Consider the following 18,276-nt stretch of genomic DNA (forward strand, 5'->3'; position numbering starts at 1 on the left):
TGGGCCATTTCCTGCACAAATCCAGGTTCTCTCACCCCCTCACGCCCCTCCCAAAAACCACACACACAAACTCACTATCCCGCTGGCAATAGCTCATCCAAAGTGACCACTCTCCCTACAATGTGCATGATAATCAAGGTGGGCCATTTCCAGCACAAATCCAGGTTTTCTCACCCCCCCACCCCCATACACACACAAACTCACTCTCCTGCTGGTAATAGCTCATCCAAACTGACCACTCTCCAAGTTTCTGAGGCTGTGGATGACATTGCGTTCCGCATGGCTGAGGTTATGGGGCAAGTGATGCTGCTTTTCCACAATTTCAGCCCGTGCACGTCGGCGGAAGCACTCTATGTAGAAGTCCAGTCTGCTGTTTCGACCTTCAGGAGGAGTCCACCTAGAATCCCTCTTTCTGTACCAGCAGGATAGTGAGTTTGTGTGTGTGGTTTTTGGGAGGGGGGTGAGGGGGTGAGAGAATCTGGATTTGTGCAGGAAATGGCCCAACTTGATTATCATGCACATTGTGTAGAGAGTTGTCACTTTGGATGGGCTATGATCCAGCCGTGCCAATGATCTCTGAGTTCTTGGCTGCAGTTCTAAGCCTGAAACTGGCAGGCAGCCCAGGAGAATTGGGCAATTCTGACATCCGAAACTTTCCAGTCAAATTGGTCTGACTCACATCTGGTATTTCTGCTGAGTGAGGGAGCAGTGGCCATATGTAAACTCAGTCTCTCCACTTTACAGCCATGGATCCTAATGCTGCAGCCCTTGGGATCCTGGGAATCCAGCCTGTGCAGTGATGGTCCTCCCAGCCCCCCTTAACTAAGCAGACACCAGACCTTAACAATCACTTTATTCTGGTTAGGCTTTTGCACACCCTGGTGGGCTACCTCTGGGTCCAGCGTCAGTTCAGATGCACTTCACGGACTCACCCTGGGCTCAGCGCAGGAACGGAGGGGTTGGAGGAGGGTGAGCACTGGACTTCCCTTCACTTCCCTCTGTTGGAGCAAAATCTTAATGCCCCACCTCCCTCACCACCACCCCACCCCTGCCATTGTGCAGAAGACCCAGGTGTTACCGGTGCAGAGGAGACCTGGTGGGGCAGGAGGGAATTTCAGTGGCTGCTGCACTCAGAGAGAACCACCCACCGATGCATGCGACCCGACAGAGCCTGCACTGAGGGCTCCTTGTCCAGGAAATGCTGGGACAGCTGCCCTGGAGTGAACAGGTTTAGGTTTCTCCCAAAACCAGCTTGCTGGGAGGTGGGCTGGTCCTTGCCAATAAACCTCAATTTTAAATCGCTGAGGAGGAGGGAGCGAAGGCCCCCTGCAGTGACTGCCACCCTCCCTAGCCTGAATCAATGCATCCCTCCTGCTCCTATCCCATACAGCATCAGTGTGCAGCAGGCGAGAGAGCTCCTTCCCCTTCCCTGCCCCCCCGTTGGCGCGGGACAGAGGCTCTGTGTGTGTCTAGCCAGGCGGGGCGAGGGAAGAGCAGTTTTGCGCTATGCTATGCCGGGGGGAGGGAGCGTGTGAGCCCCTGGCTAGAGATCTTGACCTGGGTCTGCTCCTGGCTTGCCTGAGTTAGATAAAAGCCTTGTGCGATTGTTGAGTGTGATGCTTGTTCCAGGGTTACTTTGAGCTGGGACCCCTTCCCTGACGCTGGATACCGCCGCCTGACACGGATTAGGGCTGAGTCTTAACAAATAACCCCTCCCCCTGTGTATGGAGCAATCAAACTTCCCTCTCACCTGGTGCAGGCTGCTCTGCTCAACCATCAACCAAGTCACATGGCATCTGTCTGTCCCCACTCCGTCTACAGGCTCACACCCCAGAGGCAGCCTCTGATTGCAGCCTCCTGAACCAAGATGCTGGGAGCGCTGCCCCCAGGAACCAAGCTCAGAAGTTGTTCAATGGGCTCTGCTAAAAGAAGGCTCCCCTCTGAGCTCTCTTTAACTGCTGAATGGTCGTTCACTCGGCCGAATGCCTGGACCGGACTGCGTGGGAATAAGGAAAGAGCAGAAAGTGCTGGGAGTTTGCCAAAGGCCCGACACACCCTGGATACTGCAGGACAGGTTTTCATGATGAAGGAGCTTTGCACCAGTCTCCTGTATCCTCCAGCAAATCGCTTCCCCGTGACATCATGTCCCGCAACACAGAGTCCCAGCTTTGCCTCTCTTTAAAACCCAAAGTGACACGAGACTGAGCCCTGCAGTCCACCTGGATTACACCGGGTACCAGCCGCCAGTCACTGTACCGCGTGTGCCACAGTGAGCTAACCCCAGCCTGTGAGAGCCACACAACCTGAGCCAGGAGCCAGCCAAGCCACGCCTCCTGGGAAAGATCCCACAGGGCAGTGTGTTTTCCTCACCATACCCGGGGCAGTACGAAGAGTGTGAGATCACCACGGCTGACTGAAGGAAGCAAACCACAACACTCCACCCTGGTTACCTCGAGCAATACAGCATCTCCCCACCTCCGGGAGGTTCGCCTGGCAACAAGATTCCCGGCTTCATGAAACAAGTGCATCCTGCAGTGAGAGTGCCCCACTCTCTAGGCAAGGCACTAGTGGGCAATTGACCTGACCGGGACGGCAAGCCCCGATCCGCGAAGATAGAGAGGGAGGGAAGGAAGGGATTTTGCAATGAGCCATGGTGCAAGTGAAGGGCAGTGGATTGCACCAAGTAGGGACGGCACCCCAAATCAGAGCAGGGGGAGAATGCACTCAGCAAGGACTGTACCCCTGAGTCAGAGTAAGAAGGAGTGGGGAGAACTCCATTCTGACTTCTTTGTTTTGTGTCTGTCAGGGGTAGCTCATCACTGCGACCACCTGAGGGAGGTGTTGGGTTGAGATCAGCTGGTCAAAGCAGGCAATAGGGACAGAATCGGAGACTTGAAGCTCCTCGAGTGACCTCTGACCTTTCCAGACCTGCCCTTCAATCAGACACAGCGATTGTAAAGTTGAATGTGATAGTAACTAGACCCATTTGAAACCCTTCACCACACAAGACAAAGCCTGTAGGATTCATCATGAACTATTTATTTCTCCTCCCCTGGCTCCCTGCAGCCACCAGCCACCTTGGAGCTTTCCCTCCTCTCTCCCAGGCTGGGCTCACTTGATCGCAGGAGCTCAGCGGAGGGTCCAGCTTTGCTCTTTCACTTCCATTCTTCACGTCTTTGGGTGTCTGCATTGGCACCTGAGCAGCCGGATGGAAACACTGAGTCCTCTGTCTCGGCAGGCAGGCCCAGCCGCCAAAGCCAAAGACTCCCTGAGAACAGGGGGAGGTTCGCCTGAACTCTCAGGAGCAGAGGCTGGGCCCATAGGGTAGGGTTACGATATTTGAACTTTCAAAAAAGAGGACACTCCGAGGGTGGGGGGGGAGTGGTAGCCTTGCCCCCTATCTACTCCCTCCCACTTCCTGCCCCGTGACTGCCCCCCACAGAACTGCCAACCCATCCAACCCCCCCTGCTCCTTGTCCCCTGATCGCCCCCTCCCAGGACCCTCCTCTCTATCTAAGCCTTCCTTCTCCCTTTCTCCAACTGCCCCCTCCTTAGACCCCCCCACCCTAACTGCCCCCCAAGAACTCCACCCCCTACCTGTCCCCTGACTGCCCCGCTCCCTATCTGCACCCCCGCCCCCTGACAGACCCCCAGCTATCCCACACCCATCCAACCACTCCCTGTCCCCTGACTGCCCCCACATAACGCCCAACCCATCTAACCCCCCTTGCTCCCCGCCTCTGACTTCCTCCCTGAATCTCCGCCCCATCCACCCCCTCCCCAGCTCCCTGTCCCTTGACTCCCCCGACCCCTCTCCAAATGCCCACCCACTGACAGGCTCCCCTCAGAACCCCTGACCCATCCAACCCCTCCTGCTCCCTGTCCCCTGACTGTCCCTTCGGACCCCATGCCCCTTCTCCAGCCCCCTGGCCCCCGTACCCTGCTGCTCAGAGCAGTGTGTCTGGGGTGCGGAGCCAGACACAGTGCCGTGCTCCCCCGCAGAGCGTGCAGCTCCCCCCGCCCGCCCCCAGAGTGCTGCATTGGGAGGGAAATCTCGGACCTTTGGAGAGTTTTAAAAATTCCTCCCGGAGGGCGATTTAAAACCCCAAAAGCCGGACATGTCCGGGAAACTCCGGACTCATGGTAACCCGACCACAGGGACTCCAGGATCTGCAGCTGCTGCCACCTATATGGTGAATCCTCCGACTCATCACCAAACAGCTCTTCCCCATTCTCCAACCTGGCCCCACGGTCTGACCGTGCAGGAGAACAAAAACCCTTTGGGACAGCAGGAGAGTCTCCTCGATGCTGCACTCTTCGCATGGCTTCCTGCGGTCACAGTGAAACACGACTACCCTGCCCCCAGGAGTCTCTCAAGGAGCTGCCGGCGCAGTCACTGGGCACCCACTCCTCATGGTCTCGGGCAGTGGCATTGCAGAGGGAGCTGAGCAGACCATCCCTTCTGTGACGTCCTGAATTGCTGCCAGGGCGGATTCTCCTCTGCGCTAGGGAGAGTCCCCGAGGAAAAGCAGCTGTGATGCGGGAGGGGGCAAGACAAGCTCTCCCCCTGAGCCCTTGACTAGCAGGCAAGCAGGACTCTGGGAGCCAAGGGATCGATGTGTCTTGCTGGGAGAGCAGAGCTGGAGAGCAGAAAAGGGCACTGGAGGAATTGTAGAAAAGTCAAGTGTCATGGCTGGGTCATGGGCAGCCAGACCTAGTGGTCAGAGGCAGAGTCCACACTCACAAGACAGGAGTCGAGAGTCAGCTGGGTGAGGACACTGGAAGAGCAGAAGCAAAAGACCAAATTGGGTTCAGAACCTCAAATCAGATGGGTCACCCCGAGTCCGGATGCCAGGAAATCAAGCCTGGGGAGTGGGAGCAGGAACAGCCAACACACGGTCCAGAAGGGGCGAGGAGCTCGGGTGTTCAGACAGCTTCTTGTTCCTGCTGCTGGTTTAAGGAGGTCCCGGGGGCCGATTAGCTGCTCTGGGACTCTGCCAATGGGCGTCAGGGATGGAGCCTCAAACTGGGTCTGGACTTCGTCAGTCCTAGGTAAGCAGTTTTTCATAGGCTTCCAGGTAGCGTGCTGGAGTGTGGCTGCTCCCATGAACCCTGCAGACCCGGGTTAATGACCCATGGGTCAGGACAGTGAGTGATCTCTCCCCACTCAAACCTCCTGCACGAAACAGTCTCCAGGGTCCCAGATGCATCCTCTGAGAAGAAAAAAACACAGTCATGAGGACAAATAGGCTATGGAACAGGAGTCCCCTCTTTGTTGCAACAGCCCCAAGTGTCCAGAAGAGTGGACGGTTCTTACCTCCAGGAGATGCCTGGGATCTTCCATCTAAGCCTCAAGGGGACCCCTGTTGCTTGGTCTGACAGGAGGAGATCATCTGTCCCCACTGCTCCCTGCGCTGGGCTGGCTGCAGCACACATCTGTGTAAGAGGCTGGGCCAGAGAGATGTTACAATCAGGGTCCAGGCACCCCAGAAGGAGAACAGAGGGTCTGAAACCAGAAGACAAAGCAATCAAATCAGCGGATTCGACAGAGAAGTTTTCTACCCTACAGAGACATCAAAGAAGGTCTGTTAGGAAAGCTGAGATGTTAGTGTGGAAACTGCTAAGGCAAAGATTGTGACTTGTTAAGATTCAGTTTTAGTCACGACAAAGTGTGTTGTGTTTTGTTTCTCTCTTTGAAATGTCTCTCTTTCTCTTGCTTAGTATCACTTAAATCTCTTCTTTGTTACTATGCTTCCCAAACCACCTCAGTGTTGTGTGTTCGAGTGAAGTGTGGGTCTCCAGCCTACCCAACAGGCTGAGCTGTGCCCTGTCTCTCTGAAGGTAGCGAATAATTTCTGAGCGGTGCTGGGCCCAGAGTCCAAGGGCAGTTCACCAGACATCTCCTGTGAAGCCCAAAGAGACCAAAGGAGCAGGAGAGATTCCAGCTCCACTGACCCATGGCAACTTCCCACAGAAGAGGCTACACAGGGCTCCAGACACAGCCTCTTTGGGTGTGTACCAGAGTTCACTCACCGCTAGATGCTGGCCAGGCCTCGGGTCACCGCTTTCTAGATGGGCTAGCAACCCCGCTGATACTCACTATTGCAGTTTGTTGGCTGGGAACTCAGCCCTCCAACCAGGTGACTGTCCTTTACTCCACTCCTTCCTGGGTCATGCTCCTTGCAAACAAAGTCCAAAAATGTCTTGAACAGAAACAAGGCCTTCCACCCTCGTGGGGAGTTCTTCCTCAGCCTGATTTCGGTTCGGCCTGCTCTTTTTGGGTTTCTAGGGTCTTCTATGTACCCTTCCTTAGGGACGGTGAGAGAAGCCAGTCCTAACCTGGACTCCAGAGTTTGGCCCAAGGCCATCTACTGAACAGCTCGCTCTGCTTCTGGACTTTTGCTGCTGTTTTCCCTTGTTTCCTCTCAGGTGGGGCTCACTTGGTCATCAATTTGGCCTAGCCCCAGGCTAGGCAGCCATAGGCCAAGCCACCCTGTTCGATACCCTCCTCCTTCCAATCCGGTCCAGCCCGGCTGACAGGTTTGTTGAGGGGATGGTGAAACCCCATTGCTGATCAGAAGGAGGTCAGACTCTGTTCTCTAGGAGCTGAAGGTCCGTTTGTCCCGCTGCAGGAAATGGAGCTGGAGAGCGGAGATGTTAGGTGAAAGAGACTGTATGATGGAGTTGGAGAGTGAGAGAAGGAAGCCTCCTCCCAGAAACCCTCCCAGGAGAACAGGTTGGAGTAGGAGTTCTCTGGGGAGCCTCTTGCTAGGAAAAACACAAGGGTGGCACATTGATGGAAATGTCTCTGTCGCAGGGATGGGGGAAGCTCCCACCCAGGCTATGCAGCAGGGATCCCATTTCTCCCCCAAGAAACCCATATGCCCAAAGAAGTCAATGGCTCTTACCTCCATGAGGGAGTGGGGTCTTCCCTCTCAGCCTCTTTGAGAACTACCACTGCTTGGCTTCCTAGGACAAGGGACCTGTCCCCACTGCTCCCTGAGGTGGTTCAGCTTCTGACTGCACCCATCTGGGAGGCTGTCACACACCCCAGGGCCTAGAAGACACGGGGGGAGGAGGCTCCTATTCATGTGACACTCTGAGAGCACAGAGAAGGGCCAAACGAAGAATAAAGGGCAGGAGATGAAGCTAGCCCTCAGCCTCTGTCCCATCCTCACCTCCTCAAATGTGGAGCTTCCTGAGCTTCAGTTGGGCAGACAGTCTGTAGCCCTGACACAAAGGTCCTTCTGCGCCATATGGGGAAGGCAGATCTCTGCCTGGGAACATGGGGAATGGGATGGGGGTCAGATCAAGGAAAGAGGGGAGGGATATGGGTGCGAGGGAAAGAGCTCCTGCCCCAGATGAAGGAATTTGGGGGGCCGAGGGAAGGACCCAGCTCCACAGAGAGGGGAGAGAGTTTCTGTGAGTGCCAGGGGCCTCCATTTCCGCTTCCACTAGCCCCCCATTTACAGTGAAACAGAGCAGTACCTGCAGCAGGGAGCGGGACTTGCTGAACAGGGAGGGGAACCTTGAAGAGCATCAGATGAGCCACAGCCCTTGCAGCGCCTCGGGCATCTGGTGCAAGTGCCGGATGATGTGAAGCTGGCCCATGACCTTGGCTGTGACATCCTCGTGCTGCAGGGGAACGAGAACATGTCAGAGACTGAGACACTCCCCAGGAATCAGGGAGGATGAAGGGCACCTGGAACCAGCACCATCATTTCCACCCAGCAGCTGCTCATGTCTGACTGGTAGATTCACCCTGCTGACCCCCAGGATGGAGGCTTGCTGTCCTCTCTAGTGACCTCCAGTGCCAACCCCCCTCCTTGTCGGGTGAGCTCCTGCCACCTCCCCATCCGTGCCCCTGACAGCTGTTCCACCTCCAACCCACCTGGGGACACCACTCAAGTTCGGAGAACCCTCTCCTCCACCCCACCTCCATCCCCACCCAGGTAGGGCAGGGAGGAGGCTCTAGAAGGGTGGCGGGGGGCGGGAGGGATTCTGGCAGCAGTGAAGTGGAATGGGGAGAGGTTGAGACCTTTCCCCAAGTCACCCCAGTGACAAAAACTGAAGCCACAGGATGGCAGCCCTGGTGAACGGGGCAGGTCAGCAGCCCCTGCTGACTGAATCCTCCCAATCTCTCAAGAGCAGGTCCAGCCCGACCAGCAGCAAGACCAGCTTCCCACGCGCATGTGCCTCAGCCCTTCCTGGTCGGTCGCCATAACCAGTCAGTTCTTGGACACCCAGGCTGCCAGGGATGGGAGCAACTCTCGATAGTGGCTCAGGTTACATGGACACTAGACTATGGGGAAATGGGTGCAGGTCTGTGGGGCAGGAAAGGTTCCCAGAGGGTACTTAGGGGACTCTCCTGTCCTTCCCAGGAGTGATAGCAGAGCACCACATCCTTAGAAGAGAAGTCCATGAAGTCCAGAAGTCCCCACTAGGCTCCTTGCTACCAGGCCAGCGAATGGCGAGAGGATGGGAAGGAGGCCCTGGGCACCACCCCAAGCTTCTGAGTCGATTGCAGCTGCTTACCGTGTCCCCCATCAGTTGCTGGGCTTCCCCCAGGAGGGAATAGACCAGCACCAGCCCAGCCTGGCTGACACGCAGCAGTGGGTCGTGGATCGCCAGCACTGCTGTCTGCAGGAAAGATCTTCTCTGCCCGACGGAGAAGAATTTTCCAAAGACCTAGAACCAAGAGGACAAGAGGCTCAAGCAGATTACCCAGAGCCAACCTCCAAGTCCTGGCCATACAATGGCGTCTACTGCCCCAAAGGGCGGGGAAGAGAGCTGCTGTGGCTAAGGCACTTCATTCCCCAGGAGGCTTTCAGGGTCTCAGGGAAGCCCCTTTATTAAATGGTCGCAGATGCTTAGGGACCAAAGCCTCCAGTGGCTCTTTCGGGAGGGCAATTCATGGCAGGGGCCAGGATGGGCTGGAAATGGATCTCTAATATGTGTGAGCAGGCCCACTCTGCTGTGCAGGGCACAGATGACAGGGGACCCTGTGTTGCTTCTAGCAGAGAGATCTCCTGCACCTCAGTGGCGAGAGGAGTGTGCGTGTGCAGGGTGGGGAGGGGGTTCGAGCTGACAGACCAAAGGTCTCTTCCCCCCAGTTAAGTGATTTCTCTAGTTGCTGGCTATGGCCTCTGCAGCGCCTTAGTTTCTTCAAGGGGAATCCAACCTGCAGCCTGACAAGGACAAGGAGACTCATGGCTCAGTCCCCATCACAGACACTCCTTGGAGACTTTTCTTCTGCTGCAGCAATTCAGCTTGTGGGAGGCGGGACAAGCTCACACAGTCTCTCTCACAGGGCGTCTGTGGAGCAGCATTCTGTAGATGCCCTTGTCCATCCAGGAGCCATTCCAAGGCCTCCTCTGTGATGTTGTGGAAATCACCCATTTCACCTTTGACTCCAGTCTGGGGGCACTGTGTTACAGTGTGTTCGAAGGTTTGGATATTCTCACCACAGTTGTGAGACGGGGCCGGGGGGTGTCTTCGATTTTCTACTTGTGCAGCAAGTAGCCGCAACTTGGCTCAGTGACAATGTGCTTCTTTGGAACAGTGGCTGAGGTCCAGACACTCTGCCATTCCCTGGCCAGGTCTGGAGACATGAGGGGGGCCCATGTGGTCCATATTGGCTCTGGAGCTCACTATGTCCCCTACCCAGTTCCCAGGTTGGGGCATTCTGCTTCCTGACCGGCAATGGAATTGGGCAAAGCCCACCTCCTTTCTCTGCTTCTACAGGGTGCAGGGAATTAAACAAGGGTCTGATCAAGCTGTTGTGACTGACTGACCCAGTGCTCTCCTCTAAGATACTTGGGGATCAGCCAGGGGGACAAGGAGCAGAGAGATGCCCAGAGCCATAATCCTATATTAACTCACCCACCCGGGGATTCTCCTCATGCCACGTAGCAAAGCAGCCATGTAAGACACTCAAATCACGGCAACTAGTGAGGTTCCAATCTGGGACCTTTAGCACCAGCCTGTCCCACTGGTTGCTGGATGAGGAACTCTGAGCTGGAAATAAGGAGCGGGCTCTTTTCCTGTCTCCAGGAGGCATCCACTACAGGGAACCCAGCCAGCCCCACTCCCTGAGCTGTGTCATGCCCTGGCACAGTGCCCTTACCTCCCCCACTCTGGCTGTGTTCTTGTAGCCCAAGAGCCTGCTGTCCTGGTGCCAGTCATAGCACCAGAGATCTTCCGCCTCATGTATGGTCAGGCCTGGAAGAGAGAGAGAGAGAGAGAGAGAGAGACTTTTCTCCTCATTCTGGTTGCAGTTTCTGTGTCCTTCCAATCCCATTGGTGGCTGCACAGTGGAGTGGAGAAGAACAGAGGCAGAGAGAGACTTGTCCTCCGGCTGGGGTCAGTATGAGAGAAATGGTCTGGGGTCCCATTATCCACCTGTGGTCACTCTCAGTCCCCTATTGGGTTCCGTGTCCCAGCTGGGTTCCTTACCCCTCTGTTGGAGCAGCAGTTGGTAGAGCCGGTAAGTCCCCTCCCTGGCCTGCCGGCTGATGTCCTTGTCTGGATCGCTGACCAATAGAGCCAGCTGGGCCACATGGCGACCCATCTGAGGGAACTCGGCTGAGATCTAATGGAAGGGAGAGGAGAGGGGACTCCATCAGCATTTTCCTCTCAGCTCCCTGTCCTCTCTGGGCCAGAGGGCTCCTTCCTCTTAGCCCCTCTGCAGGAGATGCTGAGGAGAGGAGCTTGAGATCGACCCTTCATTTGCTCTGCTGCCAAGGGAGCCTGGAGCTGCTTTGGGATGCCAAGCAGGGGCTGGAGCATGGTCCCCTTAAAGGCCCAGGGACAACACTGAACCAGGACAAGAAGAACTTGACATAAGCCTAGCTCAGTCCTGCTCTGACTCTGCCTCCCCATGAAGAACCCTCCTAACCCACAGCCCCGGCAGCAGCAGCAGATCCTGCAGCCCGCTGGAGCCAGCCCGCCTCCGCCTGGAGCCAGCAAGCTGGGCTCGGAGCTCACTTACGTCAAACTCAGGGAGGGTGACTGTGTATCTCAGAAGGGCTGTGCTGCTCCTGATGGCCCTGGCTCGCTCCTGGGACACCCTGGACACGACCCAGAAGTTGACATGCTGTGGGGAAAGGAGGAAGGTCAGACTCAGTGGCCAGGTGCACTCTCACTCCCCAAGACAGTCGGGAGCCCTGTGGTTAGTGCTCAGCAGAACCAGGCAGAGCTCTGGCTTGAAGTCCCAGCTCCTTCCTCTGTCCCTCAAGAAGGAAGGACCTGACACTGCATTGCACTGACCTCCCCAACCAAGGACGGCCCACTGGGGACCCAGCTAGGAGGACAGAGTAGAAAATGCATCTTCCAGTCTCTCCTTACCAGTCCCCCAAAGAGTTCAGGTAAAATGGGTCTCACCTCCAAGATGAAGTGGAGCCTGTCAGTGTCTGGGGACTCTGCCAGCAGGTTCCCCAGCATGGAATCCAGGACCTCTGGGATGACTTTGTGCAGAGCCTGCAAATCATGGGTCAGAGTTAGGGAACCTAGGCCTATACCTGTCAAAGGATGGGAAGAGGGGTCTCTGGGAAGCACTCGGGAGACTCCCAAACACATCTCCTGGCCTCTCTCCTTCACATCCCACTGCAGGCAATTCGCAAGAATTGATGACCCCTGGACCTTTTGCCATCTGGGCAAAAGACGGCTTATGAAAGAAAGAAAGAAAGAAAAAGAAAGAAAGAAAGAAAGAAAGAAAGAAAGAAAGAAATCCCCCATGGAGGGGTAATCTCTTCCCTGCTGGAGGGAAGGATCCAACCCTGCAGCTTGTTCCATCTCCGCTACCCCACCCCTAAATCTGGAGCTCCAGCGAATCAAGGGAGCAGGGACCAAGGACTACTCTGGAAGAGGAGGAGGATGGAGGAGGAGGAGGTACCTGGATGCCGGTGGTGTCCTTCTCTGTGCCCAGGGTGAAGACGGAGTGAAGGGCAGCTCGCAAGAGGTGGGTCTCTAGGGCTGGCTCCAGGGCAGGTTTCATGGTGCTGGCAAGAGAGAGGAGCTGGTATTAGACTGTGCAGTACGGGGGTGGGACTGTCGCCAACACGGACACCAAGCCACAGGGATAGAGGCACAGGCTGGCGAGAATGGAAACTGAGGCACTTAGCTAGGGAATGACAAGGCCAAGGCATCCCAGACAGACAGTGGCAGGACAGGAATAGCTCCTGTTCCCTGGAGCCTGCTGCCCCTCCTGTATCTGAGCCCAGGAGTGAGCCCCTCCCCAAGGCCCCTGTCATGTTATGGGAGTGAAAAGAAGAGCCCCGCCAGGAGAGAGTGACCCTCCCCACCCCACCATCTCTGCAGAGGCGCCACTCTTCGGAGGTGACCTGGGAGGGACAGTGACGGTGACTCCCAGCCTTGGGCCTGAGCAGCACTGGGGTGAGAGGAGCCGGCAGGGTGGGGGGGTGGGGCTGTCTCAGTACCAGAGGTAGCCCACTGCAGCCAGGGAGTGAGCGAGGACGGCGCTGGGTGACGAGTCATCGGGAAGATCCTCGATGAGCTCCTGTGAGACGCGAAGGAGACAAAGGAGCATGTGAGATTCAGGTCCAACTGACACTTCCCAGAGAGATGACACAGCCAGTGCTCCACATTGCCAGCAGGATCCCCCACCACCTCCCGCTCCCTTCCTGCCCATCAGACTTGTCCCCCTTCTCGGATTCCTGCCCAGCTCACTCCCAATCCCCTTCTCTCCTCCTCCCTGTCAAAAATGCCCCCATTCAGCCCCATCCCGATGACCGAGCTGGGACCATGTGATTCCTTGTTCCCAACTCTCAGCTGCCCTCCAGCCCCACAATTCCCCCCCTGCCCACTACTGACCAATCTCACAATTTCTCCCTTCTCTTCTCCCAAGTCTTCAGCGACAGCAATCCCTGCCCTCTGCTGCCCCCTCCAACAGTACCCTGCCCCCACCCATTAGCCTGTCCATACCCCTGCCAATCCCATGTCTCCCTCCTCCCTCCAGCTGCCGTATGGCGTGTCTCACTCACCACGATCCTCTTCACCACAGCCGCCTTGGAGCAGCGCGGCTCCAGCGTGTCCTCCCCTCTCTCCCGTGCAGCCAGACATGCGGGGTAGATGGCCTGAAGGAACAGGAGCTGCTGCTCCTCATCCTGGACCCACCAGGAGTGGGGGATAGCGAGAGAGAACCTGTTAGCGAGGGACCTTCCTGCCCCACCCACACCAGCTCCAGGGCTCAGGCCTCAATGGGGGATTGTGGGGACCCGCCTATTGTCCAAATCCCCCACGACTCCTACACAAGCAGGATCAGGAACTGGGACAGTGCCTGTGGGGGGAGAGGACCTGGGCTGTTGTGGGACAAACACCCCCATCTTGGGGGTCCCACATCATGGATGTAAAAGGGCCCCATTAGGGGTGGTGGATCAGGAGGGACAAGACCCTGGGCAGGGGGTGGGGATGCTGGGAAGGGACAGGGCAATCTTGGTTCCAGCCCAGGTGGGGAACATTTGTACCTTATCTCTGCACTGGAGCTGCTCTCGGATGACCTTGAGAGCAGCTTTATCTTTGGCCACGTCCACCCCTTCCTCCTGCTCCGAATCCAGGGGGGTCCCTGCACCAGGGAGGGAAGGACAGGGGCGTGGTGGGCAGAGCAGGATTCAAGACCCCCCTTCCCACCTCAACACCCAGGGCAGATCGGGCCCCAAACCTCCCTCTCAGGGATGCCTGCAGCCCCCAACAGCTGCCGAAGCCCAGAGCAGAGCCCCCCTCCCCTGCCCAGGACTCCAGGGGAGGTGCCGATTCCCCCGGCCCCGGAGCACCAAGGACCAAAGTGGCAGCAGCTCTTCACACCCCCACCCCCAGGTCCCCGTGGGGAAGGGGCAGCTGTGTGACGGCTGCTGCTGTCCGTGGGGTTCGCGGGGCTCATGCCAGACACCTGGGCTGGGGACCCCCCCCATATCTCTGGGAGAGCGTCTGGACCCAGGGTGTTCACATCCCGTCCTCACCCCCCCCGGAGCCCAGCCTGGCTCCTCACCTGGAACAAAGCAGTGGCCTCCATCGGCCTGGCTGCTGCCAGAGGCCCAGGTGCTGCCGCTGTCCCCTGCTGAGCTGCCGGTGCTGGGACAGGGACCTTCCCCCTCCTGGCCGGCGGGGGCTGGAAGGGCCTCAGAGACCGGGCAGGGCGATGCCTCCTGATGGGAACGAGGGCTGGGCTCCTGGGGCCGCTGCTGCCCACAGAACAAGCCCCAGAGCCACCGTGCCCGGCGCCCCTCCTGGGCTGGGTCCTGTCTGCCAAACCGCAGCCTGGGCCAGCTCCACTGGGGCCTGGTCGGGGCCTCTCCCAGCTCGGCGCCTGCGCCGGGAGCCGGGGTCCTTTTCCAGAAGGCCGGGCACTTCCGCCATCTGGCCTGGACGGGACCTGCTTCCCCGCCAGCGGGGACACAGGGCTTGCTCTGCCCCTTGGGAAGATGGCAGCTGCTTCCCTCAGGCTCTGGGGCCACCTGCAGAGCCTTCCTCCGCAACATCCGCAGGAGCCTGGCCATCCTGGAACCGAGCGGGGAGCAGGGGTGAATCTGGGCTCAAGGCAGCCTTTCACTCATGGGCCTTTTCTGTCCCTCCTCCTCCCTGCTCCAACCACAGCCGCCCCCTCTGCCCCCACAGGAGTGCAGGGAGTGCCATCTACACACACGGGCAGGAGTTCATTGCATGATCTGCTCCCAACGTTCCCCCTCGTAATCCCTGCTGCTGCAATATCCAGGAAGTCTCATCCTTTTCCAGCAATGGGGTCAGTCCCAAAGACCATCGGTTACTCTAGACAAGCAGCCCCCTCCTGTCGTCCCAGGCCACTCTCCCACCCAGGCTAGAGAAGGAACAGAAGCCAGGAGTCCGGACTTCTGGGAAACCATTCCCCACGTCAAAGTCACAAAGACCCTAGGCACAGGAAGACCAGGGCCCTCCTTGTTCCCCATTGATTTCCAGGCTCAGCAGCTCACAGGGTCTGGCCCAGCTCTGAGACTCTCAGCCTGGGGAACAGTGTCTCACAAGGGAAGGGCTGGGAGCCCCATTGCTGGAACCTTTCCAAACACACTGGAAACGGCTCTGGAGAAGCCCCTGCCTGGCCTAAGAGGGAGGGGCTCTTGGGGGCTGTTTGCATATGAAATCCCTCTTTGGAGATAGTCTCTCCCCATTTCTGCCTCTCCCCAGACAGACAGGGGAAGCCACCGAGGAACCCGAATGCCACTCACTTGCTCTCAGTGATGGGATAATGGATGGCGGATGTTCAGGGTCAGCAGACGTCCCTCGCCCTCCTCCTCACTCTCCAAGCCCAAGGCAGGCTGGAGAGGATGGTGACCTCAGGAGTTACCCTGCCCAGCCAGCAGGCAGGGTGATGACACTCGGGCGATCGACTGGCTGTGAAAACAAGAGTCTGTCTTATTGCTGAGGGATGGAGAAACTCAGCCAGCAGCAGGGGGGTGCAGAACACGGCCCTAGGACGGAGGTAACAGCGCCTCCAGGATCCTGACATCCCAGCACTTTACTCACCTTCCTGGAGCCTCCCAAACCCACTGGGCTGTAGCGATGGGACCCCAACCCTACTGACGGCAAACGGGACTCAGCTACCAGCTCAGGGTCACACTGAGTGTCAGAGCCATGGATGGACACCTTCACTAACCACTGCCGCACACTCCCTCCCACAGCTGGCAATTGCAACCAGGCCCTAATGTCTGGTCCCCCTGCCTTTGAGAGGGAGTGTCACTCCTGCTTCCATTGCTGCCTATTGATCTGTGGGACTTTGGGCAAGTTGCTCCCCCTCTCTATGGCTCTCTGGGACTCACATCCCTGAATGGGCTTTAAAAAAGACAATGGTTCAAGTTGGGCCCCAACTACTTCTTGTTTCTCGAGACTAGCCATTTCAGCAAAGTTTAGAATTCTTGACATTCAACACCTGGAAACATCCCTTTCTCCTTCGCAGATGGCCTTAACATCCCTTATCTCACCCAGGCTCCCTGCTGCCTGGACTTAGAGAATTAACCCTATTCCCATTGGACCTACCCAAGGTGTCACACAGCAAAGCGGTGATGGAGCCAGAAAGAGAAGACAACAGTCCTGACCTTTGTTCTAACTAACAGACAACAACCCTCCGGAGGCAGGGATAAAGCCCAGGAAATCAGGTGTGAACATTTTCATGGAAACCGTTTTCTGTCAGAAAATCCATTCAGACAAAACCACTTTGTTTCTTGAAATCGTAACAAATAGGATGAAAATTCTTTGCAAAAATATTTGTTTGCAAAACAAGAGCATCTCCTGTTTATCACAGTGCAGTCAACTGTCTCATCGTACACAAAGGGGAGACACTATGATCTAGAAAATTAGATGAGATGCTTCAGTCTGAGCTAAGTAGTTGCTGCTCTTCACAATTTCAAAAGAATAAAATACAAAGAAAAGAGAATATTAGGTCATAATCTGCTATGGCTCAGTGTGATCCGACACCTCCTAGTCTGCACTGCTCCGAGTGACACGCTTCAGTGGATCCCCAGCATCCACCCATGGCGAGGTAGGTGGGAGAAGATTATTCGTTCTTGACAGAAGGAGAAAGGAAGGCTGAGAAAGGAGCAGGGACTTGTCTTAGCTGATACAGCCAGTCAGTAGCAGAGTTGCTCTCAAATGAGCTACAGACCAGCAATTGTTCCTAATAATTATTCAGCAAATATTTCAGAAGAATTGGAATGTTGGAGAGGATCATGAACTGCTCCGAGAAAATGAATGGAGAGCAGCATCCACATTGGTCAGACATATAACTGGTTGTGACTTATTTCTTGGTCATAAAAGAGAACAACAAAGACCAGAGTTTCCTCCCTGTCAATAGCCCCCTCCTCAGCCAATCAAGGTTGAGACTTTGAGGGGTGGGAGGCTAAGGGTTCTCATCAAATAGCCCAAAGAATGGCCCTGGTCACCACCGAGGGGATCACTCTCAGAGCACTATTCCAGTCTCACCTCTCTGTGAGAGCCTCCCACAACCCCCCCACCCTGGCCCCCGCTCCATACACAGAGCTCCTGGTGGTGGGAAGAGAGCAGAGGAAAAGGAAAATGGAAGCAAGAAGAGAAAGGTAGGAGGGACAGAGGAAAAGGGAAAACAAAAAGGAGAAACCCCAATGTCCCCAGTAATTCTAAGGGACAAAGTCCTAGGTAGGAAATAAAATGCTGCCCCCACAATCTAATGTTTTCCTTTCCTAAAAGTCAGCCGGCACCTCATGGATCAGACTGAACAGGTTCCAAACCTCTCCGAGGCTCTTACCTTCTATACAGGGACGTCTGTTTTTGAGCAAAACCACTAAAAGAAAAGGAGAAAACTCCGAAGAGGGTCCTCCTTGCGCTCACGAACGTGAAAGTGAATGCTCTCTCAGTCCTCCAGGAGAGACCTCGAGAAGGAGACGTGCTGAAGCAAAGCCACAGGGATCTCCGAGCTTGCCCCTGTCCTGCACCCCTGTCCTGCCTGGCTGATGTCAAGATCTCTCTGTGAGGTCATCGCCTCCCCGCCACCTTTGTCCAATAGGCTGAGGTCCTGCCAAAGGCCCTTGTGATGTCACTGCCACACCCACCCCTCCCCTGCAGTGCTGATGTCCTGCCCCTGTCCAGCCACATTGGATGTTTCAGCCGCTTTCCTTGGATCACCCCTCTCAATGAGCGTTCATTGTGGGCTCAAGCCCAACACAGTAAAACATCAGAGGCTTCTCCCCATGCTACGCTCAGTTTTTCATAAATTAGCAGACTTTATGGACAGAAGAGACAATTAGAGCGTGTCATCTCACCCCCTGCATACCACATGCTTTCTGTAGAACATAGTAGCTAGTTTTTGACTACACACTTTCCAGAAAGGCATCTAGTCTTCATTAGAAGACATCAAGAGGTGGGGAATTCCCACCACTTCCCTTTCTAGTTTCTTCCTTTGGTGATTCATCCTCACGGTTGAATATGTGTGCCCTCTTTCCAATATGAATTGGTCTCTTTTGAATTTCCAGCCACTGGGTCTTGTTATTCTTTTCTCTGCTAGATTAATGAGCCCTTTCCTACCCGATATTTTCTCTCCATGAAGTCACTTCAACGCTTCAATGATGTCACCTCCCGATCTTTTTTATCATCTAAACAGGCTGAGCTCTTTCAATAGCTCACTAGCAGGCATTTTTCTCCAGCCCTCATAATGTTTCATTGCTTTTTGCTGCCCCATCTCCAATATTTCCAAATCTTTTTTCAAAGGTGGATGCCAAAACTGGATGCAGGATTCCATGATCAGTCTTCCTCATGGTG

At 56.0% G+C, this 18,276-nt stretch overlaps 1 long non-coding RNA gene across 1 annotated transcript; it reads right to left on the bottom strand.

Moving 5' to 3' along the window:
* Window positions 1-13,049: 13,049 nt before the first annotated feature.
* LOC311530937 lies at window positions 13,050-15,316 on the bottom strand. Its single transcript, XR_014714123.1, has 3 exons — window positions 15,216-15,316; window positions 13,485-13,582; window positions 13,050-13,124 (listed from the first exon to the last, which is right to left on the bottom strand). It is a non-coding gene; the product is annotated as an uncharacterized lncRNA (long non-coding RNA).
* Window positions 15,317-18,276: the final 2,960 nt, after the last annotated feature.

This window comes from Lepidochelys olivacea (genome assembly GCF_965140295.1).
Source record: "Lepidochelys olivacea isolate rLepOli2 genome assembly, chromosome: 14".
In the NCBI taxonomy this organism is placed as follows: Eukaryota; Metazoa; Chordata; order Testudines; family Cheloniidae; genus Lepidochelys; species Lepidochelys olivacea.